The sequence below is a fragment of the Danio rerio genome, chromosome 7 (assembly GCF_049306965.1).
Source record: "Danio rerio strain Tuebingen ecotype United States chromosome 7, GRCz12tu, whole genome shotgun sequence".
Taxonomy (NCBI): domain Eukaryota; kingdom Metazoa; phylum Chordata; class Actinopteri; order Cypriniformes; family Danionidae; genus Danio; species Danio rerio.
In genome coordinates, this window is record NC_133182.1 from 42442797 (window position 1) to 42458159 (window position 15363).

The window sequence follows — 15363 nt, forward strand, 5'->3', positions numbered from 1 at the left end:
ATTTAAATACAGTGTAAATTCACTAATGTTGATCCTGGACCATCATCATTTAAATACAGTGTAAATTCACTTATGTTGATCCTGGACCATCATCAGCATTTAAATAGTGTTAATTCACTATTTTTGATCCTGGACCATCATCATCCTTTAAATACAGTGTAAATTTACTATTGTTGATCCTGGACCATCATCATTTAAATACAGTGTAAATTCACTAATGTTGATCCTGGACCATCTTCATCATTTAAATACAGTGTAAATTCACTATTGTTGATCCTGGACCATCATCATCATTTAAATACAGTGTAAATTCACTAATGTTGATCCTGGACCATCTTCATCATTTAAATACAGTTTAAACTCAATAATGTTGATTCTGGACCATCATTATTTAAATACAGTGTAAATTCAATAATGTTGATCCTGGACCATCATCATTTAAATACAGTGTAAATTCACTATTGTTGATCCTGGACCATCATCATCATTTAAATACAGTGTAAATTCACTAATGTTGATCCTGGACCATCATCATCTTTTAAATACAGTGTAAATTCACTAATATTGATCCTGGACCATCATCATTTAAATACAGTGTAAATTCACTATTGTTGATCCTGGACCATCTTCATCATTTAAATACAGTGTAAATTCACTATTGTTGATCCTGGACCATCATCATCATCATTTAAATACAGTGTAAATTCACTAATGTTGATCCTGGACCATCATCATCATTTAAATACAGTGTAAATTCACTAATTTTGATCCTGGACCATCATCATTTAAATACAGTGTAAATTCACTATTGTTGATCCTGGACCATCATCATTTAAATACTGTGTAAATTCAATATGGTTGATCCTGGACCATCATCATTTAAATACAGTGTAAATTCACTATTGTTGATCCTGGACCATCATCATTTAAATACAGTGTAAATTCAATATTGTTGATYCTGGACCATCATCATTTAAATACAGTGTAAATTCACTATTGTTGATCCTGGACCATCATCATTTAAATACAGTGTAAATTCACTAATGTTGATCCTGGACCATCTTCATCATTTAAATACAGTGTAAATTCACTATTGTTGATCCTGGACCATCATCATCATCATTTAAATACAGTGTAAATTCACTTATTTTGATCCTGGACCATCTTCATTTAAATAAAGTGTAAATTCACTATTGTTGATCCTGGACCATCATCATTTAAATACAAAGTAAACTCAATAATGTTGATCCTGGACCATCATCATTTAAATACAGTGTAAATTCACTAATGTTGATCCTGGACCATCTTCTTCATTTAAATACAGTGTAAAATCAATAATGTTGATCCTGGACCATCATCATTTAAATACAGTGTAAATTCACTTATGTTGATCCTGGACCATCATCAGCATTTAAATAGTGTTAATTCACTATTTTTGATCCTGGACCATCATCATCATTTAAATATAGTGTAAATGCACTAATGTTAATCCTGGACCATCTTCATCTTTTAAATACAGTGTAAATTCAGTATTGTTGATCCTGGACCATCATCATCATTTAAATACAATGTAAATTCACTATTGTTGATCCTGGACCATCATCATTTAAATACAGTGTAAATTCAATAATGTTGATCCTGGACCATCTTCATCATTTAAATACAGTGTAAATTCACTATTGTTGATCCTGGACCATCATCATCATTTAAATACAGTGTAAATTCACTAATGTTGATCCTGGACCATCATCATCATTTAAATACAGTGTAAATTCACTAATGTTGATCCTGGACCATCATCATTTAAATACAGTGTAAATTCACTATTGTTGATCCTGGACCATCATCATTTAAATACAGTGTAAATTCACTATTGTTGATCCTGGACCATCATCATTTAAATACAGTGTAAATTCACTAATGTTGATCCTGGACCATCTTCATCATTTAAATACAGTGTAAATTCACTATTGTTGATCCTGGACCATCATCATAATCATTTTAATACAGTGTAAATTCACTAATTTTGATCCTGGACCATCATCATCATTTAAATAAAGTGTAAATTCACTATTGTTGATCCTGGACCATCATCATTTAAATACAAAGTAAACTCAATAATGTTGATCCTGGACCATCATCATTTAAATACAGTGTAAATTCAATAATGTTGATCCTGGACCATCATCATTTAAATACAGTGTAAATTCACTATTGTTGATCCTGGACCATCATCATTTAAATACAGTGTAAATTCACTAGTGTTGATTCTGGACCATCATCATTTAAATACAGTGTAAATTCACTAGTGTTGATCCTGGACCATCTTCTTCATTTAAATACAGTGTAAAATCAATAATGTTGATCCTGGACCATCATCATTTAAATACAGTGTAAATTTAGTATTGTTGATCCTGGACCATCATCAGCATTTAAATAGTGTTAATTCACTATTTTTGATCCTGGACCATCATCATCATTTAAATACAGTGTATATTCACTAATGTTCATCCTGGACCATCTTCATCATTTAAATAACGTGTAAATTCACTATTGTTGATCCTGGACCATCATCATCATTTAAATACAGTGTAAACTCAATAATTTTGATTCTGGACCATCATTATTTAAATACAGTGTAAATTCAATAATGTTGATCCTGGACCATCATCAGCATTTAAATAGTGTTAATTCACTAATTTTGATCCTGGACCATTATCATGTAAATACAGTGTAAATTCACTATTTTTGATCCTGGACCATCATCATCATTTAAATATAGTGTAAATGCACTAATGTTAATCCTGGACCATCTTCATCATTTAAATACAGTGTAAATTCAGTATTGTTGATCCTGGACCATCATCATCATTTAAATACAATGTAAATTCACTATTGTTGATCCTGGACCATCATCTTTTAAATACAGTGTAAATTCAATAATGTTGATCCTGGACCATCTTCATCATTTAAATACAGTGTAAATTCACTATTGTTGATCCTGGACCATCATCATCATTTAAATACAGTGTAAATTCACTATTGTTGATCCTGTACCATCATCATTTAAATACAGTGTAAATTCACTTATGTTGATCCTGGACCATCATCATCATTTAAATACAATGTAAATTCACTATTTTTGATATTGGACCATCATCATTTTTTAAATTCAGTGTAAATGCACTATGGTTAATCCTGGACCATCATCATTTAAATACAGAGTAAATTCAATAATGTTGATCCTGGACCATCTTCATCATTTAAATACAGTGTAAATTCACTAATGTTGATCCTGGACCATCTTCATCATTTAAATACAGTGTAAATTCAGTATTGTTGATCCTGGACCATCTTCACCATTTAAATACAGTGTAAATTCACTATTTGTGATCCTGGACCATCATCATCTTTTAAATTCAGTGTAAATTCACTATTGTTGATTCTGACCCATCATCATTTAAATACAGTGTAAACTCACTAATGTTGATCCTGGACCATCGTCATTTAAATACAGTGTAAATTCACTATTGTTGATCCTGGACCATCATCATCATTTAAATACAGTGTAAATTCACTAATGTTGATCCTGGACCATCTTCATCATTTAAATACAATGTAAATTCAGTATTGTTGATCCTGGACCATCATCAGCATTCAAATAGTGTTAATTCAGTATTGTTGATTCTGGACCATCATCATTAAATACAGTGTAAATTCACTAGTGTTGATCCTGGACCATCATCATTTAAATACAGTGTTAATTCACTATTGTTGATCCTGGACCATCATCATCATCATCATTTAAATACAGTGTAAATTCACTATTGTTGATCCTGGACCACCATCATCATCATTTAAATACAGTGTAAATTCACTATTGTTGATCCTGGACCATCATCATCATTTAAATACAGTGTAAGTTCACTATTGTTGATCCTGGACCATCTTCATCATTTAAATACAGTGTAAATGCACTATTGTTGATCCTGGACCATCTTCATCATTTAAATTCAGTGTAAATTCACTATTGTTGATCCTGGACCATCATCAGCATTTAAATAGTGTTAATTCACTATTTTTGATCCTGGACCATCTTCATCATTAAAATTCAGTGTAAATGCACTATTGTTGATCCTGGACCATCTTCATCATTTAAATTCAGTGTAAATTCACTATTGTTGATCCTGGACCATCATCAGCATTTAAATAGTGTTAATTCACTATTTTTGATCCTGGACCATCTTCATCATTAAAATTCAGTGTAAATTCACTATTGTTGATCCTGGACCATCATCATTTAAATACAGTGTAAATTCACTAATGTTGATCCTGGACCATCATCATTTAAATACAGTGTAAATTCACTATTGTTGATCCTGGACCATCATAATTTAAATACAGTGTAAACTCAATAGTGTTGATCCTGGACCATCATCAGCATTTAAATAGTGTAAATTCACTATTGTTGATCCTGGACCATCATCATTTAAATACAGTGTAAATTCACTATTGTTGATCCTGGACCATCATCATCATTTACATACAGTGTAAATTCACTATTGTTGATCCTGGACCATCATCAGCATTTAAATAGTGTTAATTCACTATTTTTGATCCTGGACCATCATCATCATTTAAATACAGTGTAAACTCAATAGTGTTGATCCTGGACCATCATCAGCATTTAAATAGTGTAAATTCACTATTGTTGATCCTGGACCATCATCATTTAAATACAGTGTAAATTCACTATTGTTGATCCTGGACCATCATCATCATTTACATACAGTGTAAATTCACTATTGTTGATCCTGGACCATCATCAGCATTTAAATAGTGTTAATTCACTATTTTTGATCCTGGACCATCATCATCATTTAAATACAGTGTAAACTCACTATTGTTGATCCTGGACCATCTTCATCATTTAAATTCAGTGTAAATTTACTAATGTTGATCCTGGACCATCATCATATAAATACAGTGCAAATTCAGTATTGTTGATCCTGGACCATCATCAGCATTTAAATAGTGTTAATTCACTATTTTTGATCCTGGACCATCATCATAATTTAAATTCAGTGTAAATTCACTATTGTTGATCCTAGATGATCATCATCATTTAATAACAGTGTTAATTCACTATTGTTGATCCTTCAACAATAGTGAATCATTTAATTACATCATCATTTAATTACAGTGTAAATGTACTAATGTTGATCCTGGACCATCAATATTATTTAAATTCAGTGTGGACCATCTTCATCATTTAAATGTCCCCTCCCATCCGAGGCTTGCCCCCGCTAAAAAAAACAATTATTAAAAAAAAACTCTGAATTGTGAAAAATATATGCATATATACCTAAAATAATTGTCTAAGTAAAAAGAAAACCGCATTTATCATTTAAAATGCCTTTAGAAACAGTTGAGTTCCCCCTCCCCTTCCTCAAAGTGGTTCGGTCCACTGTGTGCCTTTTACCTCATCACCTTCTTAAACGCACTTGTCAGGGCTGCGACTGAGTGAAAGTTGAATTTCAGTAAGTAGGGGATTTTATTCACCTTAAATAAAGTGATTCTCTTCAATGTAGTTAATACAGACTCGTTCATAAATTTGTTGCGGCAAAAATGCTGATTATTGATGTAATTCTCCATGAATCTTATGTATTTTCGATTAAAATTACTTATCTAGTTAACGTTAGCTTGTTGCTAACGCTAAAGCCATTTCCCATGTATTGTTTAATTTGTGACGACTTGGCATGTTAACTTAACATTAACGGCCACAAATAGCATATTGTTTAGTTGTGTATTTGCTAAATGAGCACTGTGCTACACTGTGCACTCTAACCCCACAGTATTTTTGTATAATCAGTTTTAATTCTGTTTTAAGTGACTTAAATTGTTAACCTTTTTTTAATTCTTTGTTTTTATTGTTGTGATTATTTTTATGATAGTTTTGCATTCTTTAAGTAAAGGACTTTAAATTACCATTGTGTATAAAATGTGCTACTGTATAAATAAACTTGCATTGCAGTGTCATGTATTGGCAAATACAAAAAAAAAAAAAAAAAGACAGAAAATAGACATAAGATCATTTTTCAGTGCAGCTAAACGCCAAGTTCAAAAAGTTCACATATTAAGGCAATTTGGCTTTAAGAATGAGTGCTTATGAAAATACTAATTTCACAATATTAATCACAGGCAAAGGAGAAAGAAATGATTGAGGAACAGACAGAGCAGGGTCAGTCAGATGTACAGTGTAAGGTAAGGGTGTTGTGCTTTATTGAAGGGATAAGGATAATTCTTTTGGGTTTTCAGAGTTGTGGCTGTTTAGCAGATGAACCTCACAGGCTCACTGATTTACAATATGATCGGTCATTTTAACAAGTGTAAGGTAAACAAGTTAGTTATTATGAGTATGAAAAATGTCTTTTTCTGCATTTATTCTGCTTCAGGAGTCAGTCAGTTGACTGTAACAACACAACAAACAATACAATAAATAGTTTTGAAGAAAAATTTGATAAAAACGTTAAAAATAATCATAATTACGTATTGTTTGATTCTCGCCTCAAGGTCCTATTCCATTCCTTCCTCTCTCTACTCACAATCCTTAGCTGTCTATAATTTCAACTCTCCTAACTAACAAAGGTGAAACCCCTCCGAAATATTTTAAATCACATTAAAAATATAGTGTAAATTCACTATTGTTGATCCTGGACCATCATCATCATCATTTAAATAACAGTGTAAATGCACTATTGTTGATCCTGAACCATCGTCATTATTTAAATAAAGTGTAAATTCACTGTTGTTGATCCTGGACCATCATCATTTAAATACAGTGTAAATTCACTAATGTTGATCCTGGACCATCATCATCATTTAAATACATTGTTAACTCACTAATGTTGATCCTGGACCATCATCAGCATTTAAATACAGTGTAAATTCACTAATGTTGATCCTGGACCATCATCACTTAAATACAGTGTAAATTCACTAATGTTGATCCTGAACCATCTTCATCAATTAAATACAGTGTAAACTCACTAATGTTGATCCTGGGACATCATCATAAATTATATACAGTGTTAATAGTCAGCTCCAATGGATCCAATATTTGTTATTTATGTATATTCGTTTTTTAGTTCCGAATTTAATCTGACTCCAATTTTAAGTGATCGTAAAGCTTAGACCAGGGGTCTCAAACTCAATTTACCTGGGGGCCGCAGGAGGCAAAGTCTGGGTGAGGCTGGGCCGCATAAGGGATTTCACAAAAAAAAAATTCCTCAAATGTCCTTATTAACAGTTTTAATTATTTCTTCTGAACATGAAGTGTCCTGAACATTAATAGAACATTGAGTGAAGATTATGAACAGTTCTTCTGAACATGGCATCTTTTGCCTACTCCTTACTGCCAGAGACTTGACAGCGCTTCTTCTCACAAATCTGAACCACATTTGGCTTTAGAGCGGAAGCAGTTAAGGCCCTCAGTATGGTTTGAAGATGATCATCATTAAGTCTAGACCTGTACTTTGACTTATTGAAGTTCAAGGTGGAGAATAACTTCTCACACAAATATGTGCTCCCAAAAAGGCCAAGTCCTAGGGAAAAAAGTGGGGGAACTCACTCAAAACTTCCATTCCCTCACCTAAAAAAAAGGCGTATATATGTATAAATAAAATACCCACACCCCACTCCAGTCACATCAGTCTGTACCAGTCTGTATCTACCTATAATATATATAAGAAAGGGCTAGAAATTAACTTTTTTACTTGGTAGCACCGGTGCTCCCAACTTCAAATATTTAGGAGCACCAAAATAAATTTAGGAGCACCAGAAAAAATTTAGGAGCACCCACCAAAAATGAATGAGCACCGCTGTAAATTGCTTTTTAAAGGATTTATTGTATTTTAAAACAACATCAATAGGACTGACAAAAAACAGAAACGACTATCTAACTAATGCTGCGAAGACATTGATATTTGTGTGCAATAATTCCAAAATGAATGTCTAATAATTAGGCCATAGAAAATAATGCTGATGAAAATGACAATAATAATAACAATGAATTACATTTCTCATTATGATACTGCCTTGAATGTGCATGAATGTTGGTTATCTGCTATAAAAAGTCTGTTACTTTATGAAAAATAATTGTATAGTTTGCATCAAACAAAAATGAAGCATTGCAGTAAGAAATATTTATTTGGTACACGGCGGGCGGGGAATGCCAGTGACCGCTGTGTACGGATAGAATTAGCGGAGCGGGGAGCGCTCTCTCTCCCCACTCCGCTGATTCTGTCAGTGTACAGCGGTCGGCGCGGGCCACAAAATATTGCACTGAGGGCTGCAAATGGCCCGCGGGCCGCGAGTTTGAGACCCCTGGCTTAGACTGTATTTCTACTTGTAAGAACGAATCACAGTCATCATTTATGACATATTTTATTTATGACATATCTGATTCCTTACTCTTCAGTTATACGTTTATTGGGGACCAGGTGCCGCTCAGAGTTTCATGCCCTGGGTTTGCGTGTCTTCTAGCGGACAGTGTGTCGACACTCTGAAGTTAGTCAGAGGATGTAGGGTTAGATAATTCTTAAATAGTCTGGTTGCCAACTGCTCACTCATCTTAAAAAGTAGTAGATTTACCCACTTCCAGACAACTTGCTAATTTCAGCAGTTAGATGATTAAAGATCATCTTGATTTTGTGTCAAAACGACTCCGTACAGTCAAATGTGTCTTAGAATCAAATCTAATCATGTCGAATCATAATGGTAGCGCAAAACTCCACTTAATCAACTGGATATAAAAAGATTTCAGGAGAATTTATAATGAATCAAAACATAACATTTTATTAGTCAGGCAAAATTGTACTATGCTAATTACATAATAAAATGATTAGAAAGCCAATTCAGGGATGATCCTGTAAAAATACAACATCCATTACTTAAAGATAAATCAAAGAGCTGCATACCTGACCAGAGAAGTACGGGGTGTCTTGGGTACAAGATCCCACAGACGGAGATCCCACCCACTGCACCTTTCGCCTAAATACTCAAATCACCATAAATTCAAGACAATAAAAGCTTCACCAAGAAACTTGCCTGGTAATGAGTTGATGTGAAGACCATTTTCCCTGGAGTGGAGCATCTGTCAAAGACCTTATCGAAGTCGAAATCCAAATTAACAGATATAAGGGAGATAGTAAAATATTATAGTGAAATTAGGACCACTTTACCAATCATAGAGAAATTTAAAATGACACCAAATATTAATATAGAGCCACAAGATAGGCAAAGCAGTAACGCAGTAGGTAGTGCTGTCGCCTCACAGCAAGAAGGTTGCTGGTTTGAGCCTAGGCTCAATTGATGTTTCTGTGTGGGGTTTGCATGTTCTCCCTGCGTTCATCTGGGTTTCCTCTGGGTACTCCGGTTTGCCCCACAGTCCAAAGACATGCGGTACAGGTGAATTGGGTAAGCTAAATTGTGTGTATGTGTTGTGTGTGTGTGACAGGCGACATCTTCAGTCTGGAGCATCAGGCCAATCCTCTGCTGTCCAGAATCAGGTGGTTTGTCTTGGTCGGGCATCTCAGCTGAGACCTGTCCACTATGGGTGACCCTACCGGTATCTGTGAAGTACCAGTGGCGTAGCTCTCAGCATCACTGATGCACACAAGCCCTCACAGCACGTCAAGCTGCAAACCAAGTGAGGGACCCTAACCTACCCTAACCCAACAGCCAACACTACCAACCCTAACGACAACCACTAATGTGCCAAAAACCACTCAGAGGAGACCAGCAACACACAAGAAACCGCCTAGGAAACCTTGCTAACCGCATGTCAACATCCAAAAGAACCCAAGAGCCGAATATGAGCAGCACGGACAATCACCAAAACATCCAGCAATGTGATAAACTTGAATGAAAAGTTCAATTTGATTAATTGAAAACTTATTCTCAGTGTCTGGGCCTCTTCCTCCGGGGCTCCTTGGGCAGCGGCTCCTTGCTGATGTCCACCTTGATCTGAGGGGGTGTGCTGGACTCGGACCTGATCTCCGTGATGAGCACACGCCCATCAGGCTGCTCGGTCTCCAGCAGCGCAGGTCGGCCCAGCTTCTCCCACAGCCGCTGCTTTACCTCTATTCCTTTCTGAAGGGTGTATCGGCCAGCACGCTTCTTCACTGGGGAGTCCATCACACTGCGGTAGATGTCCTGGTAGTCCTGCACACTCCGACCGTGGATGGAGAGCGGCTCTTCCTGCAGACACTCACCCACTGGGGAGACTGGGGCTGCGGGACGGAGGGCAGGAAGGACCGCCGCGTTCTTCAGGTGTCGCTCCAGCAAGAAGTCCCTGAGGTGTCCGGGGAGAGTCTTGGTCCTTCGTGAGCGTCGCAGCGCCATCATGAACTCCAAAACAACTTTCCAAAGTGATGAAACTCAGCCAAGGGGAGATTTGCTCAGAGTTGTGCAGCTGGATGACCAGAATCGACCACTCTATAGAAAGTTGTGTGGATTTGTAAACCAACTCGTGTTGCCGTGGTGACAGAATGACGAGGGTCATTTAAATGTACACATTTTCAGCGTTAAGTCAATTAGAGCAGCAGGAGCTGTATGTACACTACAGTTTTTTGTTAAATGTTATTAAACACAGAAAATCTCTTAATAAATGTTAGGTATAATAATAGAGGGCCCATATTCTCAGATGAATAAAAATTGTCCCCGTTTTTCTTTATTATTTTCATCTTTGAACTTGAAAATCGCGTCATACGTTTCCACGTCAGAACTCTGGTCACGTGTTTTAATTTATTGCAGTATAACACAAATACAACGAGACACAATTTGACCAATTTTATCTACATTTACAGAACAGAGCACAAATACTGATCAAACCAATAATATAATAAAAATAAATAAAATCATAGAATGGACAAACACAGACAAGAAATGACAGTACAAGGTCTTCTATCTATTTATTTTGTTTCAATAAACTAAACATTCTTCTTCCTAATGTTGATTTTAAAACATCTTTAAAGATTTAGTGTGGTTTTGTTTTAAGGCACTTTGCATTAATGAATAAAATTTCACCTAAATGATGCAATACTAATTGAATATTAACATCTCCTGATAAAACAAAGAAAATATCATTTATAGAAAGTAGACGGGCGGCGACAGCTGTATGGTGATGATGAGACCCAAAGGTGATGTTCATACAATTATTTACTTTTTTAAGGAATTCAATTAATATATAATTCCTAAAAAGCATTGGCACGACACTGCCTTAAAATAGCCACAATCAGGGATGGGCTGGGTTGAGCTTTTGTCTACCTGAAATCGCTCTAAGATTTCAGTCAGTTGAATGAGTTTAGAGGAGTGATGGTATGTGTGTGTGTGTGTGTGATCTTGTTGAGTGTTCAGAACCAGAGGAAATGCTGTGCTGGGTTCTGTCAGGAGCACTGGGTCTCTCTCTGGTCCTCTCCTTCATTCTGGTTCCTCTTCAGTTCAGTGTTTTCATCCGAGCTGAGCCTACAGCAGTTTTACTACCTGCTCTACATACAAGTGTGTTCATGACTGTACATGAAAAGTAGAATAATACAACAAGAAAATATAAGAGCATCAAGCAGCATAACAAGCTGATTTAACCTCTAGAAATCTATGGGAACCAGAACGGAAGTCTCCAGCCAAACAGATTCCAATGGGGGCGCCCGCTCATATGTGAAGACAAGCAGTAAAACTATTCATAGTTCATTGATTCTGTCTTTTTTCATTTAATTTCTGTGATCCATGCATACTTTTGTCATTTGATAAAGGAATCTCAACTCCTTTTACCCCTTTAACCCAAAACATAAGTTTCCGGTGTTTTTTTTTTTTTTTAAACTACTTCTTAACTTTGCATTTGTTTGATTTCACATTTTGTTTTGATGTTATATTTAATGATGCTGATAATGATTGGACTTCATTTATAATAATAATCCCATTTAAACAGTGATGGCAGAAGAAATAGGAGACAGAGGACTCAGTTTCTCTGAATTTATGGGTTTAAGTGAAATGTTCATATGCATTTTATTCTATTACGGTCTGATAACATCTCTTTAACATTTCAAGTAAAAATATTGTGGATTAGAGCATTTCTTCAGAAAATGGCAGCTGTCAGAAAAACTCGCTGTGACTGAAAACTCCTCTAAAGCTAAAATATTAGTACTGTGTTGAGTAAAATGACCATGTCTGAAAACCTGATACTATCTTGTTATTTTAGTCAAAAAAGAGAGAGAAATGTTTAAATGTCATTTCTATGTTTAGGAAATGTCACCAGTAATTTACAAAATAAAACAAAATCTAATACCTAATTACCAGAGAAATGTACAAAATCTAAAATGAGTCAAATCTCTGATTTTAACACGATCAGTTGGTTTTTTTTTTTATTTATTTATAGGAAACCCCATATATTAAGCCAAGTTAATGAAGAAATAACAAAGCTTTTGTAACACTATATTACTATATTGAACAGCTTGGAGTGAGTATATTTTCCCCTTTTCGTCTTTTTTGTCAAAGAACATTTTAAAATGAACAGTTTTATTTAACAAGGATACTTTAAATTGAACAAAAGTGATGATAAAGTCATTTATAATGTCTTACATTTTTAATTCCCATAAATGCAGTTCTTCTGAAACTTCAAGTCATCAAGGAAGTTGAAAAAACTCCTCCCTGTAAGTCTGTTCACTTTGCCCTGCACCAGGACGGAGATGTCTGTCTAATGGACTGAAATCCCACCTGAAAGAAGCAGAGGAACAGGATGCTTAAACATTTAGAAATAGAAACGAATATGTGGTATCAGAAAGCTTTCAGAAAATGAGCAACTGGGATCATTGTCGTGTTTTGTATCTGCTGTGTAGTCTGTTGTCCAGCGGAGGGTTCCAGAAGCTGTGCGATGGTTTCTGAAGGTTTGTCTGTTCATTTCAGGATGGCCAGCCATTCTGGATCAAACTCAAGCTTCTCATAGAAGGTTCCTCCACAGTCTGCAATGACAAAACAACTGAATCTACTTCTGGATCTCATTACCATGCTGGAAGACGGCAGGCAGGATCATTACCTTCAGAATGAAGACATTGGTCAACTTAGAGAAACTTGCTGATCTTCGGGGCAGCATTATTCATTTATCTAAGCCTGAAGGGACAAACATGTTGTTATTCATTTTCAACTGATATCTACATTTTATTCTGAGTTCATGTCTGAAACCTGTAACTGCAAGAGATATAGAAACAAACTTGAGTTCACATTGACCTCGATGTATAATAATGAAAGCATGCAGGCCGTTCGCAAGTAAATTGTACACTTTTTGTTTAAAATTACTTCAATGACACTAAATTTCAAATCTGGATGAAAAAATGTTCTGTGGGCATACGTTGTAGCAGATATAGTGTACACTCACCGGCCACTTTATTAGGTACACCTGTCCAACTGCTTGTTAACGCAAAATTCTAATCAGCCAATCACATGGCAGCATTCCAATGCATGTAGACATGGTGAAGACGATCTGCTGCAGTTCAAACTGAGCATCAGAATGGGGAAGAAAGGTGACTTAAGTGACTTTGAGCGTGGCATGATTGTTGTGCCCGACGAACTGGTCTGAGTATTTCAGAAACTGCTAATCTACTGAGATTTTCACACACAACCATCTCTAGAGTTTACAGAGAATGGTCTGAAAAAGAGAAAATATCCAGTGAGCGGCAGTTCTGTGGGCACTAATGCCTTGTTGATGCCAGAGGTCAGAGGAGAATGGCCAGACTGGTTCCAGCTAATAGAAAGACAACAGTAACTCAAATAGCCACTCATTACAACCGAGGTGTGCAGAAGAGCATCTCTGAACGTTAAACCTTAAGGCAGATGGGCTGCAGCAGAAGACCACATCGGGTGCCACTCCTATCAGCTAAGAATAGAAAACTGAGGCTACAATTCACACAGGCTAACCAAAATTGGACAAAAGAAGATTTGAAAAATGTTGCCAGGTCTGAACAGTCTCGTTTTCTGCTTTGACGTTCTGATGGTCCGGTCAGAATTTGGCGTCAACAACATGAAAGCATGTATCTGTCTGGCCTTGTATCAATGGTTCAGGCTGGTGATGGTGGTGTTATAGTGAGGGGGATATTTTCTTGGCACAAGAGCTTTGCATCATGGATGTGCAGCCGACAAATCTGCAGCAACTGCGTGATGCTATCATATAATATGGACCAAAACCTCTGAGGAATATTTCCAGTACCTTGCTGAATCTATGTCACAAAGAATTAGGGCAGTTCTGAAAGCAAAAACGGGTCCAACATGGTACTAATAAGGTGTACTTAATAAAGTGGCCGGTGAGTGTATTGCATGTTACCGTTTATATGCACATAACTTGAAAATAAAATTCAATTTAGAGGCTTAACTTGGTTAATTCGGTTAATTGGGCAAGGTAGGATTATTGGGCAAGTCATTGTATAGCAGTGGTTTGGTCTGTAGACAATCAAAAAAATATTGCTTAAAAGATCTAATAATATAGACCTCAAGTGTTTGTTTTAAATAAAATCCGCTTTTATTCTAGCCAAAATAAAACAAACATGACTTTACCTAGAAGAAAATATATTATAGGAAAAACTGTGAAAAATTCCTTCTTCTGTTTGGGAAAAATTTGAAAAAGAAAACAAATTTAGAAGAGAGCTAATAACTTTGACTTCATATTACAATGAACGCCATGTAGTGTGTGAAACAGGCTTAATCTAAAGGGAACCATTCATTCATTCATTCATTTTCTTGTCGGCTTAGTCCCTTTATTAATCCAGGGTTGCCACAGCGGAATGAACCGCCAACTTATCCAGCAAGTTTTTATGCAGCGGATGCCCTTCCAGCCACAACGCATCTCTGGGAAACATCCACACACACATTCACACACACACTCATACACTACGGACAATTTAGCCTACCTAATTCATCTGTACTGCATGTCTTTGGACTGTGGGGGAAACCGGAGCACCCAGAGGAAACCCACGCGAAGGCAGGGAGTACATGCAAACTCCACACAGAAACGCCAACTGAGCCAAGGTTCGAACCAGCGACCCAGCAACCTTCTTGCCACTGCCTCGCCCTAAAGGGAACCAAAAGCTTTTATTTGTCAAAAGCACAGAGTGACTGAATGAGGACCCACCTGGTGCTGCATCAGAGTTGAGTCGAGTGCAGGTGAGCAGAGATCCAGTATCTGGAATGCAGGTGCTCTAGACACTCAGCAGCAGCTGCTTTTGGGCTTCCCAAAGTACTGGTCTCCACCTCCTGCCTGATGAACTTCCTGTTGTGGGAAAGTAATACGTTAAAATCTAAAGTCACTTAAAAAGGTAG

At 36.2% G+C, this 15363-nt stretch overlaps 1 long non-coding RNA gene across 1 annotated transcript; it reads left to right on the plus strand.

Annotated features, from left to right (window-relative positions):
• The first annotated feature begins 5502 nt into the window (after positions 1-5502).
• On the plus strand, positions 5503-14758 carry LOC141375430 (uncharacterized). The gene is made up of 3 exons (XR_012383484.1): positions 5503-5540; positions 6202-6264; positions 12961-14758. It is a non-coding gene; the product is annotated as an uncharacterized lncRNA (long non-coding RNA).
• Positions 14759-15363: the final 605 nt, after the last annotated feature.